This window comes from Sminthopsis crassicaudata, chromosome 2 (assembly GCF_048593235.1).
Source record: "Sminthopsis crassicaudata isolate SCR6 chromosome 2, ASM4859323v1, whole genome shotgun sequence".
In the NCBI taxonomy this organism is placed as follows: domain Eukaryota; kingdom Metazoa; phylum Chordata; class Mammalia; order Dasyuromorphia; family Dasyuridae; genus Sminthopsis; species Sminthopsis crassicaudata.
In genome coordinates, this window is record NC_133618.1 from 458113924 (window position 1) to 458133405 (window position 19482).

The window sequence follows — 19482 nt, forward strand, 5'->3', positions numbered from 1 at the left end:
ATGAATTGGAGGTGGTAGAAAAATCCTCAAACTTGGAGTTGATTAGCATGAATCTAGTTCTTCATTTTCCAAATATTGCTGAGTGACTTCACCTCTCTGAACCTCCCTGTCTTAACTGATTAAAACGCTCATAATAATACTTTATTTGAAAAGTTGTGATCAAAATGTTTTATTGATGATAAAGTTTTATATAGGTTCAACTAACAAAGATGCTAGAGACAACAGGGCTGAAGTTTCCTAAATCAGTCCAAGCAGAGCTACCATTCAAGAGACACAGGGACACAGAGACACCTTCAAGGATTGCCTCCTTTCTTTTCTGTCTTCACTTCACTATGCTTCTTTCTAGATGGAACTTCCTGCTCTTGTGTAGCCTCCGGTGCCATTAGTCTGTCTGGATTTGGACCTATTAATGGCTTTCTAAATGGCCTTCCAAAGTCATTCCTGGTTGCCTAGGCAGTTTGTTAAATTCAGGGCACAAGGAGTCAGGAACAGTTTCAAGCTGAGCAATTACTGTTGAAAAGAGGTCTGTGTAAAAGAAAAGGTGAGGGGAAAGCTTGAGAGGGATCATTTATGACTGGAAAGATTCCAGCAATTCAGTTTGTTTTAGGTAACTGAGCAGGAGTTGAGGAGGAAACCTGGGTCAGCTTTGTTAGAGAACTGACATCAGCAGGTGAGGCACATTGTGTTGTGTTTATTTAGGTGTGTATGTGCCTGTTTCTGTGGAAGGCATGGAGAGTGTCTATGTGTGCATGTTTATGTATATATGATTATGTAAATTTGTATATAGTGGATTGACAGTGCTTGTCTAAACAAATGGATGCATATGATTATGTGTATTTTGCATATGTGTCTGTGGTCAATTCAATTATATACTAATGTTCATGCATGGGAGTATAAAGGAACCTGTGTATGTTTGTGTGCATCTATATAGGGGTGTATGTGAATTTTTTTGAAAAGTTGTTTTGTCTAGATATACCTATGTCTGAAGGGGTAATGAGATTGTATGTTAATTGTGATATGTGCTTTTGAGATTGTGTGTTTTTGTTTATATATCTTGGTTTTTTTACAGTTGTGTTTTTATGGGTATGTGCGTACCAATGGTTAAGAGTGTAGTATTTCTATTTGTATGTGTAGGTGTGCACACACACACACACACACACACACACACACACACACATATATATATATATTCAGAGGAATAGAAAGAATCTCAATAAATTATTTAAGGCTGAAATTATAATCTTGAAATAGTGAAAGCAATAACATTAACAGGTAAAATCAAGTTAACCCCAAAGGGATGTTTTTTTTTTTTATTTTTTATCATATCAGCAAATTGGGAAAAAAAAGGCTATTCTTATCTTGTGAGGATAAAAAAAACTATATAGCAAATAATTGTCTGAGGAACCATGTCAACCACCCCAGTGCTAAAAAGTGTCTATTATGTACACCAAGTTTTTCATTTGTTGTATCTTCTCTGGCTCCTGCTTCCTTCTCTATGAGTACCTCTGCCTTATGATTGCTCGTATCTCCATTTTCCAGATGAAGATATTGGGGATCCCAGAAGTCAGCTTAAAAGGAAATAAGATGTAATATTTGCTGATGTTTCTAATAGTACACTTAAGTAATAGGTCTTTTAGGGATTGTTCAGTAAGAACTGAAAGGGATCTCAAAATCCATCAAGTCCAATTTTTATCATTTTATGATAGAGAAAACAAAGGTTTGAGGAAGTTTTATTTCTTGCCCAATGGCACAAGAGGTAAGATGCCTCAGAGGCAGAATTTGAACCCATGTCTCTAACTCCAGTGCTTTTTCCTCTGTACCACATTGCCTCCAGGACTCTCTAACTAATGAATGACTCATGTCTTCAAATCCAAAACATGTGTTCCTAGATATACTTGCCTCTATAGAAAAATAGCATTTTCTGGATTTCATCAAGTTGTTCAAATTCAAATTTCCTTCTGACTCATTTTCTACTCCCAGAGTTAAATGGCTCAATGATTGCACAATTGTCCATTCACTTGTCTAAATCTTCTATAAAAGATCCTTCAAACACACTGGAAGAATTTCTCTAGTTCTTTTAATATATCATGGATAGCCTAAAAGCTAGCACAAACATACACACACACACACACACACACACACACACACACACACACACACACACCTTTCTATCCATCCATCTATATGCATTATACTTATACATGTGCATATATGCATGCACATAGACTTATATACATTTATATGTACAGGCAGTTCTGGCATTATGCAAATTCACATGAAGTAAATTTGACTTAAAAAAATTCTGAAAGAAATCTACATTTCCCCCAAGTCTTTGCTAAAGAATATTGTATAATACAGTGAACTCTCTCTTTCTTGCATCTATCCCTCTGCTTTATCCCCAGTCTGTCCTCTCCCAAAAAAAGAACTTAAAATTAAAAAACAAAACCCCCCAAACAAACCCCTTGAATGAAAGAGGAAAGACCACTACCACCATTATATGATTGAGGACTTGGGTCCCTAGAGAGGAAACTTTTGTATAAGTCTGCCAACAAATCCTCTTTCCCATCCCCCACAGCGTGTCTGTTCTGGGTCCCCACATGTATTTGAACCATATGCCCTCCTTTTCCTCCATCAGGAGGTTCCTTCCTTCCTCATGTCCAGGGACAAATTTCCATTACATAAAAGTGATTGTACATAGAGGTCTGCACAATGGTCCATTTACAAGCTAGAACTCTCTATGTTCTAGCTTTATTGATTTGCATTATGCAAATTCAATTCCCAGGCAAAGACTGGCAGGACCTCTGGCTCTGACCCTCTGCAGGTAGCAGCAGGGCTGCAGCAGGTCAAAGGACCTGTGGAGGCAGTTGGTACAGTCCCTCACCAGGGGTCCTCTGCTCTAGGCACTCACATGGCTCTGGCTGCTAGGAGCAGAGTGAGCAAAGGGGGGAATCATGTGGAGCTCTCCCTCTGCCCCTAGCCCGGGAGAGGAGGAGGTCTGTGGAAAGGTCCTTATGTTAAATAAGAACATGTATACATGCATATATGTATATATGTCTGTGTATATCTATGCATATTAAGTGTCAGAGATCACATTCGAACTCAGTGGAGCATATGAGCCAGTTATTTAATATTCCTCCTTCTGGTTTTCCAGTGAGGCTGCATTTTCCAGGCATATAAGTTCCCACATATCTTTTAGCATTTCTCAGGAGCAAGTCATCATTGATAGTTTGCTGCCTTCTGTTTAGTTTTATCATAATGTGTTTTCCATTGACCCTTGGATTATTTGCAACTGTAGTTCTTCTGAATTTCAGGGTATTCCATGATTTTCTCCTAATTATCAACACCAGGAGAGTATTGATGTTGAAAAAGAAGGATTTTTGCTATAGTGGTCAGTTTGGGATTATACAAAGATGAACATGCACTGCAGAGATGATTCATTATCACTAGGACAAAGTTGTTAGGCAACCAGGCAAATTTTGTCTTTGGTCCTCCTATATTTTGATTGTCTTACCTCCTTGCAGGACTTCTAATACACTGAGGTCACTTTATCACCCCATGTGTTCAAATATCACTTCTATCACTACTGAGATCTAGAATTCTGGACAGTCTGCATAGTTAGGACTTTCCATTAGACTTTCTTTTTTCTTGTATTCATATCTCCTTAAAATTTCATAGGAAGGTTATACCTATTTTTAATATTTTATCCTTAATAAGAATTAATACAATATATCAGAAGGGAATTAACATGGTACTTTGGGACTCAGTTCTTTCACTTCTTTCAGGAATCTATAGATTTATTAAATTATCTACATAGTTACAGTAAGGCTTTTATTTATTTTTTTTTCCAATTATTTCTACGTACTTATATTGAACAACAAATTAGTTTAATTACTATCTTTCCACATCCTCCTCATCCACTCAGTTGAGTTTTTTCAGAATTCTACCCTTACTCCTTCCAAATATCATCATGTTCAAGACTATTTTAATTAGAGTTAGTTCATATTGTATTCACATATCTATGTATGTGATCTCCCAGGAAAATAAAATCTCGTTGAAGATAGCAGCTGTTTATTTTACTCAGCACTTAGCATAGTACTTGGCACAAAAATGCTTAAGAAAAAGTTTGATTTTTGTTTTAAAACATAATTTTGGTCCCCATTTTTCAACCTGATTCTCTATGTATTAAGGAAGAAAGAAAATATGAATTAGGGATAGGATTGGTGATTTTGAAATGTCATTTACCAAATTCTAACTATACAAACAATAGTAAAAATTTGAACTCACATTTGTAGATTTTAAAATTTGTAAAGTATCTTTCAACTATTATCTCATTTGATTCTTTCAGTTGTCTTCACCATTACTTCCTTACACATTTTAACAATCTCTTCAGTTTAACAGTTTCTTCAGCCAAAAGACAAAATCTTAAATGTAAATATTCCAAATGAAGGCTATGGGTCTTTGAAGAATGATAACCCCTTGACAAGTGTGTGGATGATTGCCCATTTTCTCTTAGTATAATGTATTAACTTGAGAGTTATTAGAAGTAGAATCTGCCAAACTTGGAATGACTGTGACCTGGAGACCATTAATACATACCTACATTGGTAGGGCAGGCAATTGAAGGAAGTCTGGCTAGAAGAAATTATTAAATCAGTACAGTAGGAAATGATCTCTCACTCAGCAAGCATCAATTAAATAAATGTACACTATGTGCCCAGCATTTTGCTAGGTCTGTGAATGACAATACAAAAATGATACCATCCAAGTCCTATAGGAGTTTACATTCTAAGATGGGTGTGAGCAGAAGAAATATAAAATTCACAGATAAGTAAATACAGAATATATATATAAAATAAATCTATGGGATGAGTGTATGGGGAAGCTTATTAGGGGAAACAGGAAAAATATCTAAAAGGAGATTATAAGAGCTGGGAAGTAGATCAGTTCTCCAAATTTCCTCCACCAAAAAAAAAAAAAAAAAAATACAAAAGATTACCTCAGAGAGCAGAAATAAATACAGTGAAAAACAATTGTCCTCCTAAGACAATTTGAGAAGACCCCAGGAAAGGCCCAATCTCTAAGGGCAGAGGTTTTGTCCTGAGTTAAGTACAAACACCTCCAGGCTAGTTCTGCAGAATCAACAAACTACCAGCTCTGGGAGTACCTTGGTAGCCTTAGAACTCTTATCTTACAGACTGTGTGTGTGTGTGTGTGGGGGGGGGGTCTGAATGCTGAGCCAGAGAAGATTGAAGACCAAGCACAGTGGTGCTTATCAGATGAATCCTGAATAGTGGTTGGGCAGAACAATACCTGATAAATGGAATAGAGAGGTGAAGGGACCTGTTCAAATGTGACCTCAGACAGTTAACACTTGCTACTTAATCCCATTTGCCTCAGGAAAAAAAAAAAATTACTTGTACTACTTGGAAATTACAATAAAAAAGAATCTTGTTATAATATTAGAAGAAATTATCAAGGATAATTGCCCTAAAGTTCTAGAACAAGAATGTGAAGTAGAAATAGAAAAAAAAAAAAAATCTACTGATTAACTCTTGAAAGAGATCCTAGGAGGAGAACTCAGAAATATAGAGCCAAGTTTCAAAACTCCCAGATTCAGGAGAAAATATTGGAATGAACAAGATAAATCCAAATGTCATGGAGCTACAATAAGGATTACAGAAGATGTAATAGCTACTACTTTTGTTATGCCATAGTCTCCTTGTTCTACCTAGTTTCTTTGAATTGTTCTGCCTCAGGTTTCCCTGATTTATATCTCAGCTTCCCTGCATTAGTTTCTCTGAATTGTAATATCTCAGTTTCCCTGAGTTAGTATGCTATGTCCCCCCCTATTTTTCCTGACCATTAGGAATGATACAAATTAGGGCTGGGAGCCCTGACTATTAGCATTCCATAGAGCTTAAATTGCACTTAGTTTATTTAGAAATAGGTAAGCATATCTTTTGTTCCAGACTTCCTATCTTTAGTTTGATCACCTTCTTTACTCCCAACTTAACAGAATTTATGGTCATTACCCCCAACCTGTTGGAACCAAATTTATGGTCCGTTCCTGGAAATTCCTACTCACCACTGCTCTCTCCACCCATGCCTTTGCTTCTATGATAGCTGGAGCCTTATAAAAGCCCTGGAATTTTTCATTTGCTGCTGGATTCTTTGAGACATGAGTCCAATCCAGTCAATCTAAATTCTCCAATAAAATATTAAAACTCTTTAATCTCTATTTTGCCTCACTTTCTCGAGCATTACATTTTGGAGGCCTCAGTGAGATATGATACCTGAGAGCAAGATTAGAGATTAGAAATCTACAGGTCTCCGCCTGGAGCCTTGGGGCCACTGAGTCTGGGCTCTTTGTTGGTGAGGCTAGCCATTCTGGTTTGTTCCAGAAGTCCAACAAAGAAGAGAAGTTTTTAGCCACAGCAGGGATCATTGTGGACACTTCTATTTGGCCACCAGAGAGTAAGTCTGGGTGTCATAAGACACAACTGGTTCTCTTTCTTTCTGTTTGTCTCTTTAATTGCTAGCATTTTGGGTCCCCAGAAAACAAGTACTGACAGACATAAAAAATCTGGAAGGTACTCACTGGGACGCCATTGGAGTGCCATCTGTTCTTTGTGTCTTTTAAGACACATGTCTGGTCTGAATATGTATTTGGACAATAAACCTGGGTGTTTTAAAAGCACCATCTGGTTCTGGGTGCCACTTGGCACCACTCTGGGTATCCTAGAACAAAATTCTGGGTTCTGGGTATTTGGTTATAGCTGGGTGCTCTCTATGAAGACAGAGGATACACCAAACTAGAATTTGGAAACTTATAAAAAAGCTCCATTGGAATTCCTGAGAGGGAAAAGGTTGTCACCCTAAAACTCCCCTCATAGCATTCCTGAGATAGCGGGAGCTTGCCCCTAGTTTGTATGCTAATTGTTTGTCTATTTTGCTGATTTAAGAAACTCTGCTAAGTTTTAAGAACTGTGATTGAGAAAATTGGCAATTGGTCATAAAAGGGACAGAAAAGGTTTGGCTGTTCTGTCAGAAAAAGCAGTCTTCAAAGAACCCTGCTAGAAGAAATTCACTCCTAGTGGTATAAGGCTATCTGTCAATTCAGACACTTTATCATGGGGAATTCCGCTTCAAAGGCAGGAAGTCCACTTGATTACCTTCTTAATCATTTCTCTGAAACATTTAAACATCATGACCAAGGAATATCGTGGAGAAAGGATAAACTAAAACTGTTTTGCCAAAATGAGTGGCCTTACTTCGGGGTGGGATGGCCACCAGAAGGTACAGACCATAGAGACAAAGCACAAGTGGTGCACCAGATAGTTACCGGTGAATCTGGCCATCCAGATCAGTATCCCTATATTGATGTTTAGCTGCAAATTGTCTCCTACCCCCTTTCCTGGATGAGGGCCGTGACCATGAAAAATGGCATTCGTATTATGGCCACCCAGTCCACGAGGACAGACAAGAAAGATTGTAGATTGCCAGTTAGTCAAGCAAAACTGGAGAAGAAAATCCTACAGGACTCTTCTGAAGATCCCTTGGATAATCCCCCTCCCCTATTGTATCTAGATTTTCACCTGTATCCACTCTTGCCTGGAAACGCCCCACCCCCACCTGAATTGCTGCCTGATGTATTCAAACGTCCTGAGTCTCCAGCATCAGTCCTCTTGCCAGCTTCTCTTCTGCTCCCTTCTGCTTCCCCAACCTTCTCTTCTCTTCCTCCTCCCTGCACACAGGGGCTTCATAAAGCAGCATGAAAGTACTGGCTCCAGCCCCGTTGTCTCCTGCCTCCCCTGTTCCTCCTGCCCCATTTCCCACTCCACCTTCCCCTTCATCACTTCAGTCTCTCTCGCCTTTTTGTACCTGAGGTGGAGTCTGATTCAATGCTTTGAGATCTGTCCAGCCATCTCCAATTCTCCCAAAACCTGTTTTGCCTCTAAGACTCAAATGGGGCCCCTTCTTAGTCTGTTCCCTTTTCTACAAATGATATATAAACTGGAAAAGTCAGAATGCTCCTTTTCCTGAGAAACCACAAGCCTTGATTAACCTTCTTGAATCTGTTTTTCATACCCACCAACCCTCGTGGGATGACTGTCAGCAACTTCTTACCACTTTCTTCCCTACTAAGGAGATAGATAAGATTAAGCGAGAGGCTAGGAAAACTGTACTCAGACTTGGTGGGGGATCCATAGAAGAACATCGTAATCAGGTAGAAGCTTGCTTTCCCTCTGAGAGGCCATTCTGGGACCCTAACTCCCATCACAGTCATACTGGGCTTTCTGCTTATCATAGATACCTTCTCCAGGGTCTTAAAGCTGCAGCCAGGAAGCCTATTAAAAAGACAAAGATTTCTGAAGTTATTCAGGGTCTGGAGGAATCCCTTGGTGTGTTCCTAGAATGTTTATATGAGGCTTACCAAACTTATAGTACTATAGACCCTGAAGCTCCTGAGAATTATAGATCTGTGAATTTTGCATTTGTTAGTCAGTCTGCCCCAGATATACATAGGAAGTTACGGAAGTAGGAGGGATTTGAGGGCATGAATATATCCTAGCTAGGTGAGATAGCTCTGAAAATTTTCAATACCAGAGACACACCAGCTAAGGAAGGGTAAGTAGTATGCCCAGGCAGTCATAACAGCCATGAGAGAATCAAACAATTCCTCTAAGGGTTTTCCCCAGTGCCCCCACAGATGAAAGTCATTGGGCTCAAACCAATGTGCCTATTGTAAGGAAACAGGCCCTTGGAAAAACAAATGTCAGATCCAGAATAGATGCAAGAATATTCTCTTTGTTAAGGGGGCAGACTGAGGCGGCCCTGGTTCTTTTTCTCTATCTCTAGACACCAGAGAACCTAGGGTATGTTTACAAATTGGGGATAGCCTGTCGAGTTTCTGGTTAATACTAGAGCCAATTACTCTGCTCTCACAAAACCTCTGGGTCCAGTATCTCCAAAATCTACCTCTATACAAGGGGCTACTAGTAAAATTGTTTCTTATCCCTGGACTACTGAACATACAGTCCGTCTAGGGCACAGTACCATCACCTTTCCTAGTCCTTCCAGACTGCCCATATCCCCTTCTTGGTAGGGACTTGCTTTGAAAACTTTAGGCAACCATTTCCTTCTCTGAACACCAGGCTTCTCTGACCTTAAATCTTCCTAGTCCAAAACATCTTCTTGTCTACTCAGCTTGCTGCCTCCTACTCACATTATATATACTGTATATGGACCTAAAGCATGCTTTCTTTTCAATATACCTTGCCTAGCTAGCCAACCCCTTTTTGCTTTTAAATGGATAGATCCCCAAGGGGAATTCTCAGGGCAGCTCACTTGGACTAGGCTGCCACAGGGCTTTAAAAACTCCCCCATCCTGTTTGGCGAGGCTCTCCATCTGGACCTCCAAGCTTTTAAGCTTTTCACAAGGAACATTCATATTGCTCTCTTGTTCAATATGTTCAATATGGCTTCTCCTTGCAGCAGCCCCTGATGAGTCCCTCTGCTTGCCAGTGACTTGTACCCTTTTGTAACTCCTTCAATCCTTAGGTTACAGGGTCTCTGCTAAGAAGGCTCAGCTCTGCCTTCTCAAGGTCTCTTATCTGAGCTATGTTCTCCAATTTGGCCACTGCTTTCTGTCTTCTGAATGTATCCAGCCTATGTTACCTATTCTGGTCCCTACTATTAAAAAGCAAGTTTGGGAATTCCTAGGAACAGCTGGTTACTGTTACCTATGGATCCCCTGCTTTGCTGAGATAGCAAAACCCTTATATTCTGCCACAGCCAGACAGGGTCCCCTTGTTTGGGGCTCTGCTGAATAAGCTGCCTTTGATTGTCTCAGGACCGCCCTTACCAAGGCCCCTGCCCTAGCTCTTCCAGATGTCACAAAGCCCTTCCATCTTTTTGTAGCAGAGGCTACAGGTATTGTGAAAGGGGTTCTTACCCAAACACTTGGCCCCTGACATTGGTCAGTCACTTATCTCTCCAAGGGCTTGGACTTGGTGGTGGTTGGGTGGCCACTTTATCTTATGACTGCAAGTGCCCTCCTGGTGAAGGAGGCTGACAAGCTTTCCCTGGGCCAGTCTCTTTCTATCTCTGCCTCTCACTCTGCTGAGGCTCTGCTCTGGTTTGCCCCTGACTGGTGGCTCTCTAATGCTTGCATTACCCACTATTATGTCCTGCTTCTCACATCCCCGCCTCACATTCTACAAATCGCCACCCTGCTCAGTCCTGCCACTTTGCCCCCAGATCCTAGTTCTGATCCAGTCCCCGTGCATCATTGCTTCCAGCTCCTTGATGAGTCCCAGTCAGTGAGGCCCGACCTTTCTGACATCCCACTGGAAAATCCTGACCTGATTCTTTTTATAGATGGGAGCAGTTTTGTTGAGGGGGACACCCATGTTTCTGGGGCAACAGTGGTGGACTATCCCTCTCTCTCAACCCTGTGGTCTTCTTCCCTCCCCTCTGGCTCTTCTGCCCAGAAAGCGGAGCTTGTTGCCTTCACTCATGCCCTACACATAGCAAAAGGGAAATTGGCTAACATTTTCACTGACAGCCTTATGCTTTCACAACACCTCATGTCCACGTATCTCTTTACAAAGAAAGAGGCCTGCTGACCTTCACTGGTAAGGAAATCAAGAACAAGGAAGAGATACTTTCCTTACTAGATTCTATCTGGTTATCCCTGTCTGTTGGTATTCACTGTCCAGACCACCAATCTGGTGAGACAATTGAGGCGGTGGAGAATCGGTGAGACAATGGAGGCAGTAGAAAATCGGACTATGGATGCAGTGGCTCGGTAAGCTGCCACCTCACCAACTCTTCCTCACCTCTGGCAATTCCCCTCTTCCTCCTGTACCTACATACTCCCCTTGGGAAGATTCCTTTGCTTCTGAGAACAGAAGAATGAGGGAGGGTCCCTGGTGGTACATACAAGACAAAATTTTTATTCCACAAGCATTAAGCAGAATGCTGGTGAAGGACTTGCATAATTTCACTCATTTGGGTGAAAAAGAAAATGCATCAGTTATTGAGTAGATATTATATAAAGGATGTCAGTCAATTGATCATAAGTTATATTTATAGATGTAACACATGTAGTCCAAGTAAAAGTAAAAAGAATTAAAGAGGCCTGTGTGGGAATTAGGCTTAAGAGAAATATCCCAGGGGAAAGATAGGAAGTAGATTATACTGAGATACAGCCATCAACAACTGGGTACAAATGCTTGTTAGTTAGTACATACCTTCTCTGGGTGGACAGAGTCCTTCCCCACATTAAATGAAACGGCCCTTACAAGGGTTAAAAAGATACTAAATGAATTAATGCCTGTCTGGTCTTCCAATAGCCGTAGGGTCTGATAATGGCCCTGCTTTTGTTGCAAAAATATCACAAGGCATTAGCAAGGCACTGGGAATAGAGTGGAAACTTCATTGTGCATACAGACCACAAAGCTTGGGGCAAGTGGAAAGAATGAATAAAATACTTAAAGAGTTCCTTACAAGGCTTGTCTTAGAAACTCAAAGCTCCTGGTCTCACTGCTATCATTAGCATTACTTAGAAGTAGATGCACCCTCAACAGATTGGGTTTAACTCCTTTTGAAATTCTGTTTTGGAGACCACAAACGATCCTATGGTTGGTTAGGGAAGACATAACTGCTGAAGTCTCTAATTCCTCCCTTATCAAGTTTCTACAGGCCCTGGAGAAAACCCAGAAAGACATCTCACACCTGTCCGAAAGGTTCTCCCTGTCCCTGTCATTGAGCCCGCTCATCCATTCTGATGCAGTTCTGATAAAGAAATTTTCTACCTCTGGCCTGGAGCCCAGATGGAAGGGACAGCATACTGTGATCCCCACCATACCCACTGTTGTAAAGGTTGAGATCATCCCTGTCTGGATTCACTACAGCAAAGTGAAGCCAGCTGTCACCATTGAATGGAAAGCCGAACTTAGTGAAGATCCCCTGAAACTGAGACTGATCAGCTCCTCTCATCCTTGATTTTCCTTAAATCTTTGAAAGACATTGGGTGGGAAAATCCTGGGAGGATTAATCCTTGTATTTATTCACTGCTTTGTTACTACAGTTTGTGATTGTCCTATTTGTCTTTAGAGAGGCAACATTGGTCCCTAACTCTCCCCCCTTTCCAGAAGTGTAATTCCAGTGAAACATCATGGAGGTTTCCTTAGTCCTCTTCCTCTTCCTCTCTCTGTTTTCCAAAGCTTCAGGAAACCCACAAACCCCAAAGCCCACATGGATAATGACCTTTAGAGATCTTGGGGGAGGTCCCTCCTTTTCTGCCACCTACTACTCAGGTTCAGAACCTGCTATGACAGTAGATCCCACCTTGGCTCCCTGCTTCTATTTTAGGGCCACAGTGGCCCCTCTGCTCCAACTGTGCCAGGTGGTGCTCACTCCCAGGGGACGACTCCTTCAAGTTGACCATCCAAACCTTTGATCAGCAGACCCAGACCACCCTTCCACCCCCCTCCCCCATATCATCCTAACTATCCAGCAACCACCCCTCCAGAAGTGGGAGAAGTCCCAAAGGTTCACCCTTTATTCCTGGGCAGATAGCAGTTTTCAATTCAGCCACTACCTCCTAGTTCAATATATAAATCCACCCCCTCTCAAAGGACCCTGTGGGACCTCTGACTCCCCAGCTAGTCCCTCCTAGAATATCAATCTGTCTGATCCTATTCAGGCAACACCATTCCTAGTACCACTGGACCTTGCCCTGGTCCAAAATCTTCCTACCCTTCCTGATCTGTCAGTTCCAATTGACAGCCCCCCTAAATCCTTTGGTCCCCACTCCATGCTCAATTTACTCCTATTTGAATAATCACTCCTATTTGAACTCCACAGATCCCCAGCTGGGCAGTGATTATTGGTTTTGCTTTAACTCTGAACCTCCTTATTTTGTTGTAATTGTCCTGAAAGATTCAGTTCCTGGGATCACTTCTCAATCTACCTGTTTCCCAGAGCAACAAAAATGATTCTAGGAAATCTTAAAGGTGTAGGGACCTGTCTAGTGACTGCTTCCATGATGCTTTCTGACCCTCTCCTCCAGTCCTGTAACCCCAGTTCCTTAATTAATATTTCAGCATCCTCAATCGATGTTGCAGTTTTGTATAAAGCCCCTGAAGGTTCATGGTTTGCCTATCATGATGGACTGACTAAGTGTGCATGCTCTGATACTCTGCTCAGAAATCTGGAACCTTTCCTATATCCTGGTAGCGGTGTTTCCCAGCCTGTCTGTTCTCCCAGAGGGGACAGATGGAGCAACTTTTAGTCCCATTTTTCTCCCTTGGAATCTATCAGATAGAAATGTGCTCTGCCATTCCTTCCCCTCATAGTACGACTAGGGCTAGTGGGCACTACCGCCCTCAGCACCATAGCCTCCTAACAGGCAGCTCTGGGTATGTTGAGTTAAGTACACAAATGACCACAGACCTGACTCAGATTGAATCATCCATCTTGAAACTGGAAAGACAGGTTGATTCCCTAGCTGAGATGGTACTCTAAAACCGTAGGGAGCTTGATTTACTATTTATGGAAAGGGGAGGTCTGTGTGCCACCCTAAATGAGGAATGCTGACTTTATGCTAAAACTCTGGTGTTATCAAGGAAAGTCTGGCCTTAGTTCATAAGAATCTTGAGTATAGACAACTGGAGCTGGCACAGGCAAAGAACTGGTACCAGTCTCTGTTTAATTCCTATCCATGGTTAACCATCCTTATTACATCCCTTACAGAACTTTTGCTTCTCCTTCTCCTTGCCCTTGCCATTGGTCCTTGCATCTTTTCAAATCTTGTTCACCTCATCCACTCCCGGGTTGAGGCAGTCAAAATTACGGTGCTTAAACTTCCCAGGTATCTTGGGGAAGGTGATTCAATGATTTGAATATTCAGAAGAGAGAATGTGTAATGTTATGCCACAGTCTCCTTGAATTGTTCTACCTTAGTTCCCTGAATTATAATAACTCAGCCTCCCTGCATTAGTTTCCCTGAATTATAATATCTCAGTTTCCCTAAGTTAATATACTACATCCTCCTTCCCTCCTATTTTTTCCTGACCTTTAGGACTGATATAAATTAGGGCTGGGAACCCTGACCATTAGCATTCCATAAAGCCATAAATTGCAGATAGTTTATTTAGAGATAGGTAAGCATATCTATTGTTCTAAACTTCCTGTCTCTAGTTTGACCACCTTCTTCACTCCCAACTTAACAGAATTTATGGTCCTTACCCCTAATATGTTAGAACTTAATTTATGGTTCATTCCTGGAAATTCTTGCTCACCAGTTCTCTCTCAACCCCTGCCTTTGTTTCCCTGATAGCTGGAGTCTTATAAAAATCCCTGGAATTCTTCATTCATTGCTGGATTCTTTGAGATGTGAGTCCAATGCAGTCAATTAATCTAAGCTCTCCAATAAAATATTAAAACTCTCTAATTTTTATTTTATCTCAGTTTCTCCATCATTACACTTTGAGGATCTTGGGATATTATAGTTCATAAAGCAAAAGAGCTGGGTTGCAACAAAAGATAACTTTCCAATAAAACTAAATATAATTCTGAATGGAAAAAAAATGGATATTTAACAAATTCAAAGACTCTCAGGTTTCTGTGACAAAAAACTCAGAACTTTTTTTTTAATTAATTTTATAATTTTAATTTTTTGACAGTACATATGCATGGATAATTTTTTTTCTTACAATATTATCCCTTGTATTCACTTCTTTTCCAAATTTTCCCCTCCCTCCCTCTACTCCCTCCCCTAGATGACAGACAATCCCATACATGTTAAATGTGTTACAGTATATCCTAGATACAATATATGTGTTTAAAACCAAATTTCTTGTTGCACACTAAGAATTGGATTCCTAAGGTAAAAGTAACCTGAGTAGAAAGACAATAGTGCCAGCAGTTTACAGTCAATTCCCAGTGTTCCTTCTCTGGGTGTAGCTGTTTCTGTCCATCATTAATCAACTGGAACTGAATTAGATCTTCTCTATGTTGAAGATATCCACTTCCATTAGAATACATCTTCATACAGTATTGTTGTTGAAGTGTATAATGATCTCCTGGTTCTGCTTATTTCACTCAGGATCAACTCATGTAAGTCTCTCCAAGCCTTTCTGTATTCATCCTGCTGGTCATTTCTTACAGAACAATAATATTCCATAACATTCATATACCACAATTTACCCAGCCATTCTCCAATTAATGGGCACCCATTCATTTTCCAGTTTCTAGCCACTACAAAAAAGGCTGCCACAAACATTTTGGCACATGCAGGTCCCTTTCCCTTCTTTAGTATTTCTTTGGGATATAAGCCCAGTAGTAGCACTGCTGGATCAAAGGGTATGCACAATTTGATAAATTTGGGGGCATAGTTCCAAATTGCTCTCCAGAATGATTGGATACCTTCACAACTCCACCAACAATGCATCAGTGTCCCAGTTTTCCCATATCCCCTCCAACATTCGTCATTATCTTTTCCTGTCATCCTAGCCAATCTGACAGGTGTGTAGTGGTATCTCAGAGTTGTCTTAATTTACATTTCTCTGATCAATAGTGATTTGGAACACTCTTTCACATAAGTGGAAATAGTTTCAATTTCATCATCTGAAAATTGTCTGTTCATATACTTTGACCATTTATCAATTGGAGAATGGAAAAACCTCAGAACTTAAGGGAAAATTTGACATATAGCATTTAGGAGAAATATAAGATAAACATTAAATATCAATTAAAAGGGACTCAATAAGGTCAGATTATTTTCTTCATATGTATGGAAATATTAGCAAGACTCTTATGATTGTTATTATTATTTAGATAGTATAAAAGAAAAGCCTTGGGCTGAGCTGAGTATGATGGGATGATTCTTAAAAAATGAAACTGTGTAGAGAGATATATAAAGGAGTAATTATCTCATATGAAAAAGGCATAAAAGGAAAAATTGATACAGAAGAATCTAGCGAAGGTAGGTAGTTCGTATTCTCATCAAGATTGTGTTAAATAAGGAACAACATATATAATCTAGAAGAGCATAAATGTCTTCTAAGTTTGAAACAAATAAGAGGGCAAGGGGATGGAGGAGAGGATAAGGGAGGGATTCTTAATGGTGAGTAGATTAAAGAATAGGAGGGCAAGGTAGCAGGCATAAGTAAAGCAAAGGAGTGAGAAAGAAAAGAGTGCATAGGATGAGAATGATAGGAAAAATAAAATATGAAAAATACACAAGTTATTGTCATTTAGAATGTGAATGGGCTGAATTTATCTATAAAATGAAAACAGCAAATTGTAAATTTGAATTCAGCAATATGTTGCTTTTGGGAATCATTATAAAATGATATCTACTCACAAAGATATAATAAAAAGCAGAAGTAGAATTTAGTATGTAAAAATGCAAAGATAGCAATTATGATCTCAAAGTTAAAATTAAAATAATTTTAGTCAAAATGTATCAGCAATATTATTTAATATCATTTTAGACCACTTAAAATACCTAGACAGTATAAAATACCAGTGTATATATTTGCCAAAAGAAACATAGAAGCTATATGAACATAGATAAAATAAACAAAAACAAATTTTTTCTACAAACTTAAACCTAAATAATTGAAGTAATATTTATTGTTCATGGGTTGGCAAAGCCAATATAATTTTAAAGATAACAATTTTACCTAACCCATTTATTGAATAACCCAATTACTTGACTAAAATTTATTTTATTCAGTTAGAAAAAAAAAATAACAAAGTTCATTTGGAAGAACAAAAGGTCAGAAGCTTCAAATAAATCAGGGGAACAAAGATATAAAGAAAATAGATCCAGCAGTATCACACCTTAAATTATATTATAAGATGAGGGCATTGTTGAAGTATAAAAAGAATAATTTTTGTTATTTTAAATAAAAGTTTTCTTGTTCAAATAAAACCTGTATAGGCAAGAACAGAAGGGAATGCAGAAAATTGGGAGAAAAAACTTTCATAGACAATCTCTCAAACAGAATGTCATTAGTTTAAAGCATATCATATCTCTGTGATATAAGAAATAATGACCTAGTTGATTTAGAAAAACATGGAAAGAGGGCAGCTAGATAGTGCAGTAGATTGAGAGCACTATCCCTAAAGTCAGGATGACCTCAGACACTTAATACTTACTAGCCATATGACTCTAGGCAAGTCACTTAACCCCAATAGCCTCAAGAAAAACAAATAAACAAACAAAAAACCAAATAAACAGATTGGACTGAAAGACTTGGATTTATGAAGGATTATGCTATCTACCTTCAGAGAAACAGATGGTAGAAACATATGTGTATATGATTTATGTATCTATGTGTTTATAGATATCTATGTATATCTATATTCATGCTTAATTGTAGCCTTCATTTGAGTGAGGGTGGAGGAGGAAGGAAGGAGAAAAAAAATAAAGTAAAAAAGTTCATAGCAGAGAACAAAAGAAAACCAATAAGAAAGCAAAGAGCCGGGAAGCTTTGAAAATAAGGTGTAAGTTTTATTATATTGGGTTTCTTAAAATGGAAATTTATTGTTTTATATTGAATTCTATTATGGTTTACTGTGTACAAGGTATTAATTCTTTTATAATTTTGCATTTAAGCTTAAAATAAAAATTAGAAAAAAAATTCATATATATATATTATATATATATATAATATATATATGAGATTGCACTTGAATTGAGCCTTAAAAGAGCTAGAGGTTCCAAAAGGAATAAGTGAGGAGTAAGGAGAGCTTTCCAGGCTTGGAGAAACATTCTAAGAAGCAGGATTTGGAAGGCTGTTTAGGGAAAATGGCTAAGTAGGCTAGTTGGAAAGGAACACAGAATATGTGTTGGGTAGTGTTGTATACTTAGTCTAAAAAAAGAAACTGGAGCCTGATTCCAGTTAGATTCCAAATAGAAAAGTCTACATTTTATCCCAAAGCAATGAGGAGCCATCTAAACTTCTTGAGTAGAGTAATGACACACCTGAATTTTAGGAATATAAAATCAGCAGATGCATGCAGAAAAGACTGTACTAGGGAAATAATAAATTCAGAGAAATTCATTAGTAGATTGTTGCAACAGTCCTGACAAAAATTAATGATGAGCTCAATTAGGCAGTTGTTTGAGTAAAATGAAGAAAGCATATCCTAGAGATGCTGGCAGTTGACAAACTGTGTAAGAAGTGGGATTGACAAGACATGGTAAATGATTGGATATCCATCTAGTGGATGAATAAGGGGTGAAAAAGGGTTTGAAACTGAATAAAACTTCGAGGTTTTATATCTGGATATTTGGAAGATTGGTGCTGCCTTGGACTGACATAGAGAAATTGGAATTATCCATTCAAGTTTAGGTACAGAATAGAGTAAGGAATCAGAGTGTCCAGGGCCTGACATTCAGGAGCAGACTTCAGATTTTGAAATGATCTGAGACTGGAAGAAATTGACTGACCAAGCAGAGAATAACCCTAAATAACTCAACACTAGAAAGCAGTAACTTTGGGCTTGAGTCTTAACTTTTCTTCTATGTACCTCTATGACTTTGAAGAAGGCACTTGAGCTCATAAGGCCTATTTCCTCTGTAAAAGCAGATGTCAAGGGATTGATTTCAGGGGATCTATGACCTTGGTTGAGGGAAAATATATTTTTATTTTCACTAACCTTCGATTTCTGTTATAATATTATCTATTTTGTTTTATGCATTTAAAATTACTTTGAGAAAGGATGCATAGGCTTCAGCAGATAGTCAAAGGGCTCCATTATGCAAAGTTTGGAACCCCTGGAGTAAACGGGCTTTCCAGATTTTACATTTTTAGAATCTATGATCCAAATCAAGGACATAGTCTATTTTATTGTAGTCTATAGATTTATAGATAGAGAGGGTATCTGTTAACAAGGGAACAAGGGAAGAGGAAGGTTAGTGTGGCCAGGTTACAAGATCTGTACCAACCAATCAAAAAGCTTAACTTTCTGGAGAGCTCTTAAGGCACAGGATTATACAGGTTTCCTTGAATTCTTCTCCTTAAAGATAGGATTAGTCCAATGTCTATGGAGGATTTTGGAGGATTAAGTAGTTTCATCTGGGAAACTCCAGATTACTGGGATGCAGAAAAGAGATATCCAAACAGATCATCACATGTATGGCTATACATGTGAAAAGAGAGCTTTGATTGTGCCAGATATACTCTTGCATAATAAGAGCTATGTTTAATAGACTGCACTGCTGGATTGAAACTGTCAGGAGTGTGTGTGGGGGAAGGGGATGTTCTTTGTGAGATTTCAAAGAAAGAAGAATGGAAAGCATTTTGTTTGGCTGCTAATGAGCCATCCATCAGCAGGACTGACATTCTGTCAGAACAGCAGGGAGGGAGAGCCAGGCAGCTCACCTTGACACGCCTCCTCCCTTCCAATGTCACCTGAGGTTATGAGTGCTTTAACCTACATCACTCATATGTCTCACTC

General features: G+C 39.2%; 1 long non-coding RNA gene across 1 annotated transcript; it reads left to right on the forward strand.

Annotated features, from left to right (window-relative positions):
- The first annotated feature begins 583 nt into the window (after window positions 1-583).
- On the forward strand, window positions 584-11970 carry LOC141553598 (uncharacterized). Its single transcript, XR_012485544.1, has 3 exons — window positions 584-670; window positions 10722-10810; window positions 11698-11970. It is a non-coding gene; the product is annotated as an uncharacterized LOC141553598 (long non-coding RNA).
- The last annotated feature ends 7512 nt before the right edge of the window (window positions 11971-19482 follow it).